Below are 10,682 nucleotides of genomic sequence, written 5' to 3'. Positions count from 1 at the left end.
CTGTAATTATTTGTGCTGTTGAAGGGAAAAAACCACAAATATAAAAACAAATCCTTCAAAAAGTTCTTTGAGTTTGAAAGTCCTGTTAGAGAAAAAGTAATGGAGAGATTTGTCAGGAAGTACTTCATTGAGGCTGACTTCTAGAGATAGGTTACATACCATTATAGCAATACTGACTTCATCAAATTCCCCTTTGCTTCTTTCCTGACTTTCTCACACTCCACAAACTACCTATATCAGATAAGATAAAGTAGATATCATGAATAGTCCTACAATGATTAATGAAATTGAATTTGTATCTTAAAAGTTTCCAAAAAAGAATTCTCTAGATAGGTAACTTCACTGGAGAATTTTTTTTGTATTTTCATTGAAGTTTTGTGTATTTCATACAGTGCATCTTAATCATCTTTATACCCCCTTCCCCACTGGCACCCTTCCATAGGCTCCCACTGGAATTCATACATTCTGTCATTTGTGTTAAGGCCTACTGTGTCAAGTCAGTGTCTGCAGACATCTCTCAGTGCAAGTTCTTCCATTGAAGTCTAGTCAGCCTGTCTAGAGTCCCTCCCTTTAAGATAAGCTCTTCCTCACCCAACAGTAATCAGCTGTCAGTAATTCTTCAACTCTCCTTGGGCCTTGGCCCTGCCTCACTTAGTCTGCCAGAGAGTACCTGAATAGCTGGGAGAGACAGCTAGATCCCTTCCTACAGCATCACCATTCCCCTGCTTATTGACCAGCCACAGTTACATGGCTCCAGGGATCACACCTTCTTAGCTAGTTAGAACCAGCCCAGATAATACCCATTACCTTGACTTGGTCCTAGGCTCCTTCACCCTTCTGGGCAGCTCCTGGCTAGCCAGCCTGGATCCATCTGGTCCCTCCAATAAAAAAAAAAAAAAAAAAACAAAAGAGAGAACCCTAAGCCCAAACCAACTATTCATACTGCACCAGAAAACAACCAAGCTACATCAACAATATAAACAGAAGCATAATTCTATTTCATATCAGAAACAGAAACATTCAACTAAAGAACATAGAAACAACACAAAAACCTCAAAGAGGGCAAGGATAAAGTCCTGACTAAAGCTCAAGAAAATATAAACATATAGATGAATGAAATGACAAAATCAATTCAGGATTTGAAATGTTAATTTGCAAGATAGAAATATTAAAGAAAACTCAAGCTGAAATGAAGATGGAATTGAAAAATTCAATAAGCCAATTTGAAATGACAGGAAAAAGTCTCCCCAACAGAATGAATGAAATGTAAATCAGAATATCAAGACTAGATGATAAAGCTGAAGAAGTGGACTGCTCAAGCAAAAAAAAAATTGAAAAGAATTAAAACACAGGAATGGAACATACAGGAAGTGTAAGACAACATGAAAAGACCAAATTTATGCATCATAGCCATAGAGGAAGGAGAAGAATCCCAGGTCAAGGGCATTGACCAGATCTTCACCAGGATTCTAGAAGAAAATTTCCATAAATTAAAGGAAGACACACCAATACAATACAAGAAGCACAAAGAACATCAAATAGACAGGACCAGAAAAGAAATGTCCCATGGTATAGCATAGTAAAAACACTAAATGTACAGAAAAAAGAGAGAGTACTGAAAACTGCAAGAAAAAAACCAACGAGTTACATATAAAGGAAAACCCATTAGAATTACATCTGACTTTTCAATGGAAAGTATAAAAGCCAGAAGAGCCTGGAGCAATGTATTCCAAATTCTAAATGATCACAGAAGCCAACTCAGAATACTTTTACCCAGCAAAATTGTCTATCACAGTTGAAGGGAAAAGAAAAACCTTCCATGACACCAAAAGGCTAGAAGAATTCATATCCACAAAACCAGCCCAACAGATAATACTCAAAACATTACAAAGGGCCAAAGAAAGGAACAATCATTCCCAAAAGGTACAGAAAGAAAACTAATGAAGGCATAATTATTGAAACACAACATAAGACCAAAAACACTGACAGAAATTAAAATGACAGTAACCAATACACATTTTCAATAACAACTTTAAATATCAATGAATTCAACTCCCCAGTCAAAAGACACAGACTAGTTGCATAGATTAAGTAACAAAACCCATCTTTTCATTGACTACAAATAACTCATTTGATCTTCAAGGATAGGCACTACCTTAGGGTGAAAGGATGGAAAAAAATGTTCCAAGCACACAGCACTAAGAAACAAGCAGGTGCTAAAATTCTAATATCTGACAAAATAGACTTAAAATTAATCAGAAGAAATAAAGGAGGTCACTTCATTCTGATCAAAGGAACAATTGATCAAGAAGGCATTGCAGGGAGCTGGAGAGATGGATCAGCAGTTGAGCACTGGTTCCTCTTGCCAAGGACTGGGGTTCAATTCCCAGAAACCACATGGTGGCTAAATACCATCCATAACTCCAGTTCCAGGGGATCCAATGCCCCTCTTCTTGGCCTTTATGGACATTTCACAACATGGGTGCACTCACATAGTGCAAGCAATACATTCATACACAAAATAAAAATAAAAATGAAGCCATTGCAATCATGAAAATACACACACCAAACTCTGGTGCACCCAATTTCATAAAAAAAAGTACTATAGGACTTCAAGACACAGATTAACACCAACTCTGTAGTAGTAGGTGAATTCAGGACCCCAATTTCTCCAATAAGACAGGGCAACTCGACAAAGAACAAAGAGGAAAAAAATCTTAATCAAATGATACCATACTAAATAATGCCATACCATACCAACAGATATTTAACAAATATTCCACTTAAGCAAAAAAGAAAACACACTGTTGTGGCCCAAATTCTCTTTGGGTCTCCTGTGCGATCAGACAAACCACGTGATATATTTTATGTGTATTTATTAACTTACAAAGGAATGAGTACCCAGTGCCTAGCCCCTCAGAGCCCACCTTATCAGACTGTGCAATGCCCATAATTCGCTCACACCTCTGGGGCCAGCAATTACCCCAGGTCCATTAAAAGTCAGTCCATTCTGTCTTTCAGCTGTTGCATGCAGCATTCCCATGGCTCACGCATATCTGCATATCCCCATGGCTCTCAGCTTCCCCATGGCTAGCGGCTTCTCCCGCTTGGCTCAGGGCTTTGATTCCCAGATGGCTCCCAGCCACACCCCCATAGACCACACTCTGTGGCAAGCCCCACCCATTGGAGGAACTACCCAATTGGGAGACAACTGTACACAGAAGTTTCTCTAAAACTGACCATTTAGTAAGGCACAAAACAAACCTCAACAAATACAAAAATTTGAATTAATTCCATATATTCTATCAGGCTATAATCCAATAAAACTTAAAATCAATAGCAAAAGAACCTCTGGTAACTATATGAACTCATGGAGATTAAACAGTGTACTCCTGAATGATGAATGGGTCAAAGAAGAAATCAAGAAATAAATAAAGGTATTCCTGAAACTAAATAAAAATGATAATACAGCATAGCAAAACCTCTGGGACACATTAAAAGCAGTCCTAAGAAGGAAGTTTACAGCTCAAAGCACCTACATTAAACCTCAGAAAGAGCACAAACAAATGACTTAATGCTACAACTCAAGAATCTGGAAGCACAAGAACAAACTAAATTCAAACCCAGCAGACAAGAAGACATAACAAAAATCAGAGTCGAAATTAATGAAATAGAAATAAAACAATACAAAGAATCAATGACTCTGAGAGCTGGTTCTTTGAAAAGATAAACAAGATAGACCCTTAGCCCAGTTAACCAAAAGAAAGAAAAACAAATCCAAATCAACAAAATCAGAGATGAAAGGAGAATCATTATAGACAGACACCAGAAAGATCCAGAACATTATAAAGGAATACTTTAAAAACCCTATTAAATTTGAAAATCTAAAAGAAATGGATATCTAAAACATGGAAACACTATAGTTGAACCAAGAAGAGATCAATAACTTAAACAGATTCATAACAAATAAGAAAATCAAAACAAACCACCCATGTTCCATCTCATTTGTAGATCTTAGCTTCAAATCCTTAGATATGAGAATATAACCTGGTATAAAAACACAGGAGCCAGGAAAATGGAAAGGAACTATGGGGATAAAGAGTAGGAAGATGCTCCAGAAAGGGGTAATAGGAGACTATTAAGGAGGAAATAGGAGGGTGGGGGCTGGAGGGATGGCTCAGCAGTTAGGAATACTGGTTGTTCTTGGAGAAGATCCAGTTCAATCCCAACACCTATATGGCCTCTAACAGCCATGTGTAATTCCAGTTCCAGGGGATCCAGTGCCCTTTCCTGTCCTCCATGGGCACTGTACAACACATGTACATGTACATACATGCAGGCATTACATTCTTACACATAAAATAAAATTTAAGAAATTTCTATGAGAGGCCCAGGGTGATGTACCTGCCATAAATCCAAACCCATGCATAAGAAACCTTTTTAAAAAGAGGAAATGAGGAAAAGGGGGGTACTTTAACTGTGGGAGTTAGGGAGGGCTATACGGGAGAGTGAGAGGATAAACAAATAATGCTTAGGTGGTGTGAAAAAAACAGAGGGAAACACATTAGTTCAAAGTTAACTGAAAAATACGCATACAATAAATATACAATTGCATGTGCATAGCTGAAGGCTATATAACAAAAATCACAGTGCCAGGTGACCTTCGAGGTGTTGGTCAGGAAAGTCCAAGAGACTCCCAAAATAACATAGGCTATTGCCACAGCCCTTGATTGTATCCCAGAATATAAAGGTAAGACCTTGTGACAGAAGACAGAATATACTTAGGACATAGGACTTGGAACTATTGAGCTGGAACTGACGTGGAAACTTCCTCTCTGAAGACTAGCTGTCACAGTATCAGAGGATATTATACAAGCTGCCAAGGAGAAAACCAATCAATGGTCCTACCCAGCTATGAATCTTAATAAACAACTGACCCAGCAAACTATTGCTGTTGATGCAGTAGTGGCACTTTGATCTTGGGGGGTGATCAACAGCTATCTAATTGGAATTAAGGCCCACTTAACGGAAGGGACCTCATGTGTGGTACTGTAAACATGGCTGGGGAGGTCAGAGATCCTAGAGAAAAACCTATTTTTGCCACATACTTAGATCAACATGAGTTCTTACTTTATTCTAAATATTCATCCTCATATATACAGACAAGTATACATCTCACCATTCATCAAAGAATCTTCTTTTAGCAATAGATGGAAATTATTACAATGTTCCAGAACTGGTCAAATGCAGAAAATAAGTGCCTGTGAGATGCTTAACCCTAAGTGACCCATCTTCAATGCAACCTCTACACATAGGATGAATACATATCTCAACTCTCACCAGAGATGTTTCCTTATGTAGTAGATGGTGATTAACACAGAAACCCACAATTGGCTAATGTGTCAAGAACAAGAGGCCACAGAATGGTTATCCCTGCAGAAAAGACCTATTTTAAACATCTGTCTTCCAAGACTCTGGGATCATTTAGGAAGAGGGAGCAGAAAAACTGTAGGAGCCAGACAAGGGGAATGACCACAAAGTATTCATCTTCCAGGCAGCAGGTCATTTATTCAAATGAACTCATAGCAATGGTGACAGCATGCATAAATCCTATACCAGCTCAAGCTAGACAAAATCCCAGCATAGACATGGGAAAGTAGGTAAAAAAAAAAAAGAAATCCCATACCAGGACTGGAGAGATGTATCAGTGGTTAAGAATACTGGATGCTCTTGCAGAGAACTCAGGTTCTATTCCTAGCACCCATGTGATGGCTAACTCCAGTTCCAGGGGAATCTGACACCCTCTTCTGACTTTTGAGGGCATTGCATGACTTGGTGCACTTACTTGCATGCAGACAAAAACACCCATACACAAAAACTGAAAATAATAAGTAAAATACTTAAAAAAAAGAAATCCCAGTCCAACCTAAGGAACTTTTGGCAGCTGATGGCTGCTGGGAGGAGGAAAGAGGAGATCTTACAGGGATGGGACTGTTGGTGGGCCCAGTGAATAGACCCACACTGAAGGACATTTAAGGACACAAATTGGATCTATAGGCTATATTATATGTATTATGATATGAGAGTACATGAAATTGCACTTGGGGACAGTGGGGAGATATGTAGATAAGGGAGCAATTTAAATACCACCAAATTTTATTGTAAGAAAAGCAGAAAAATTCAGCAAAAAATAAAATTTTCTATATCAAAAAATTAATTGAAAATAAATAAATAAACAAAATAAGTTGTTAAGAAATAAGTAACAAGAAAGATGGGAATTCTTTCTGGGGCACTTTAAAGACAATAGCTGTAGAAGACAACTTACCATAATTTTTCCCCAAAAATTTTAACAAAGAAATTCATTTTGGACCATTAAAGATGTCATCTAAAGTCAGATAAAACTACGTTCAAAGAAAAGATTTATGGTGTTATTTGTAAAAACCCCAAATATTGGATAGAAAATAATTTTCCAGTGAAAACAAGACTAAAGACATCAACTGAAAAATACAATTGACATTAATATCCTTCATTAAAAATGAAGGTAAAAATATGAAATAATGAAAGGAAAATGCATGAGTCTATAGAAATCATGATTCCAAATAGTATTATCTTTATACAAAGAGGAGGGCATGTAAATATGACAGGATGTTACATACAGATTGGTATGTTGAAAATCTGGGACCTTTTTCTAGGTTTAAAAATAAAATTCTATTTTTATAACTAAAAATAAATAAATTTCCATCCAGCTTTTAGAGCATGATTCACTTTGAGCAGGCTTGTGTAGGTAGCTTTGGACAAAGTCATGGCTGCAGGTGCTTGAGGAAGAGGTACAGAGGGTACTGGACTCTGCCCAGGTCATGCTGTCTTGATTTCAGAGATGACCTGTATCAGATGTAGGATAGGAGGATATTATCTGCCCTCTACCTCCTATTTCACACAGTCTAGAACTCAGCTTCACACTGTGAACAATCATACTTGATATGATGTTATATATCATCCATTCTATATTGGCAATGAAAATCTTATGTGTAGGATATCCTAAATACAAGTAAACCATATAGTCTGTTGGGTGAAAATCTATTAACAATTTGACAGTTTCTTAACAAACATTAGTGACATTAGTCTTTCTAATAGTGCTTTAAAATAGAACCATACACTTTTGTATGTGTGTCTTATAAACTCAAGTATTGTTTCTCACTTTATAAAAATCAAATATGACTTGAAAGCATTTCATGCAACTGCAACTGGGACATGACAATATATTGGATATTAATGATTCTGACATTTTCCTAGAAAAGAGGCAGCTGCCTGACCATGAGATGAGTGTCTGCAGTCAGGGTGTGTACAGTATTCCCTCCCCCTTTTTTAATATTTATAATTTGTAAATAGGCATAGATTTATGTAATTATTTAATTCTTTCCTCCCACACAATTTGGTGCTCCCAAGAGGACATGGCCACCAGACTGACTAGCTCAATGTGCCTTATAAATACATAATGAAATAGTAAATTTGATGCTATAAGTAGATATAATATCCTTCTGGCTGTTGGAGTGGAGGGAAAGTATAATATTAGTGAGAATTTATATTGTGGTAGGCAATGTATATTTTCTCATATATGTTATATTATGGTCTTTGAACTAGTTATTTTAGCTGCCTTTGAAATAATCAAACTGAAGTTCAGAGCGGTGGAGCTACTTACATAGTTTGTTTAGGAACCAGGGTTATTCTAACTATAAATACTTATTTTTTCCCTCTATTTCACTGCTATCTTAAGTAAAGATAAGAAGAACAAAATTAATGGCAAAATCTCATTTCAGAGGTGCCAGAAAGTAATTGTGGGGTGATCTGTGGAAGATATTGAAAGGAAAAAAGACCAAATGGCAAACATGATTTTATAAAATCTCAAACCTTGGTCACCACTGAGTGGCTTAAAGAAATGACAGTGAGAGGGCTGCTCTTTGAAGCACTGCTTAGGAGGGAGGAGCTTCTCTTGAGTAGCAATGTGCAACTTGCTGAAGGTGCATGGAGATGTGTGATGGGTTTTTCACTTGGCAGCTCTTCTGAAATCCATTTTGATGGCAATACAATGACTTTTTAAAAATCCCATCTATGATAATTTTAATTAAGCAGAAGTCATTTCCTTAATATTGCTGTGGTTTATCCCACACATTTATTCCTTTGTTATTTTGAAAAAATTGTTGACAAAAATGCTTCAAGGATGTGCAAAACTTCTCTTGACTTAGTATTTATAAAATGAGGACCTGAGCACTTAAATATTTTAAATCTTCTGAAAGCCCAATACCAGATTTATTGGCAAATGTCTGCATTAATTCTAACCATGCGGACATAAAAGACATTGATTGCAGAGCCTGTTTTCACTCTACCATTAATGAGGAACAAAGACCAGGCACTCTTGCTTCCACAAGATATTGAGCCAGGTGTGGGAACGCAAGACTGAAGAACAGGTACTGCCTTCCTGGTGCCAGCACAAGAGTCAGAAAATTACAGAGAGGAATCAAACTCTGAGCACAACCTCCTGAATAGAGGCTGACCAAGAAATGCTCATGAGATTGCTCAACTCCATAGCTGACTAACATTATTATTAACTTGAAGAATTATAGAGAATAAATAGTCCCCTACATTATATTCATGAGGAGAGGGCTGATTTCACTTTGAAAGTCAAAGTCCTGATTAGGTCAAACAGCTCAATTCTGTTTTGAGGTCTAGTTAATAAGGACAAAGCAGGGTTTAGAATTTGCTCAAACTCCAAGTACCTTTGGCAGCACTACATGTTAGGTTCAGTGTAGATGAAGCAGAAACATGGATTTCTTTTTCTTTGTAATACAAGTGTGCTTAAAAAATCAAGTGGGGCATGTGTGTGATGTACTTACATACATGCAAGCAAAACACTCATACACATAAAGTAAAAAAAGTAAGATTAATTTTTAAAAATATTTTATTTTTATTTTACGTGTATGAGTGTATTGCCTTCATGTGTATAAGTGCACCCATGTTGTGCAATGCCCAAGGAGGTCAGAAGAGGGCATCAGATCTCCTGGAACTGGAGTTATGGATGGTTGTTAGCCACCATGTAAGTGCTGAGAATCGAACCCAGGTCCTCTGCAGGAGCAGCCAGTGCTCACAATTGCTGAGCCATCACCCCCAACCCCATAAAATTAATTTAAAAAAAATCAAGTAGAGCAGTAATTATCAAAACTTATTCTAGGAAAAGTTTGATGATGTGTCTATCCCAAGCCAAATTCGGTGAACTTCTTTTCATCTGTATCCATAATGATAATATTAAATTCAACTTTTCTTTATTTTAATATTTCATTTGAAGGCACACCTTATTTTAAAGTATAAGGTTTATGGATGACAATTTTATGGTTTGTGATTTTCTCCTGGACACATGGAACTAAAAAGTTCTATATTCAGAGGTTGGAGAGATGTTTCAGCGATTAAGAACACTGACTGCTCTTGAAGAAGACCCAGGTTCAATTTCCAGCACCAGCATGACGGCTAACAACCATCTATAACTCCAGTTCCAGGGGAATCCTGGAGCTCTCTTCTGAGCTCCTCGGGCATTGCACAGCACAGGTGCACTTACATACATTCAGGCAATACATTCATACACATAAATGAAAATTTTTTTGAAAGTTATATATTCGGATTTATAAATTTAAATGCAACTGAATTTGACTATACTAGTTTATTAATATAAGGGATAAGGGATGAATAGAAAAAATATGTTTTATATATAAAGTTAAGTATTGTGTCTTAAAGGAGGTTCAAGAAGGTGAGTGTTCACATATTATCCCTAAGTCTGTTGTGGAGTTTCACATATCCATTTACTCTTACACATTGAGTTGACTGATCCCTACTTTTAGTTGAGAGGTCTTGAGGAACAGAAACCATGTAAATTTTGTCTATATGATGTTTATAAAACCGTTATTTTTCTGTGATTTGGTTGATCATCTATTGAATTACATTAAGAGAATTTTCAGGAGACGACAGGACTGGTTGGTAGGGTCTAGATGGAAGAAATGGCCTCTGGATGTGCCTTTTCCTGGCCTCTTCCCATTATTTTTCTCTGCTTCCCAGCTGCAATGAGATGGGAAACTTCTGGTGTACGCTCCAGCCACCATGATGTTCTGCTTCACTCAGGCCCCAAACAATGGATTTATCTGACCATGTGCTCAATCCTTTGAAACCACGAGTCATAATAAATCGTTTTTTCCTTTAAACTGTTTCTCTCAAGTATTTGTTGCAGAAATAAGGCATCTGAATATGTATTTCCTAAGGACATTATTGATAGTTTAACATATTTTTCAGGATTTTGACAAACTACTGTTAGCTGTCTAAAGCAAACAATTTGTTACCGATGGGTCTCTGAACAAGAATGCATCTATCACCACCTCACCTGACCACCTGCTAGCATAAGTACACAGAGCAAAATCTCACCAGTCTCCAGGTATTCCAATCTAGTTTGTTTTTCAGTTATGTGGTTGCCCAAGACCTTAGTTATCACAAAGATTGCCCAACATATCAAACTCGTCCACTGGTTTTTGACACCTACGTCAACATCACATAGAAAGCTTGCCAACCACACCCCTCCACACACCCCCTGGCATCACTAATCACAAGGATGCCAAATGGGACAGACAATTCAACAATTTAGCTGT

The sequence above is a fragment of the Nannospalax galili genome, unplaced genomic scaffold (assembly GCF_000622305.1).
Source record: "Nannospalax galili isolate Female #2095 unplaced genomic scaffold, S.galili_v1.0 scaffold242, whole genome shotgun sequence".
NCBI lineage: Eukaryota > Metazoa > Chordata > Mammalia > Rodentia > Spalacidae > Nannospalax > Nannospalax galili.
Note: the sequence above shows the minus strand (reverse complement) of the source record.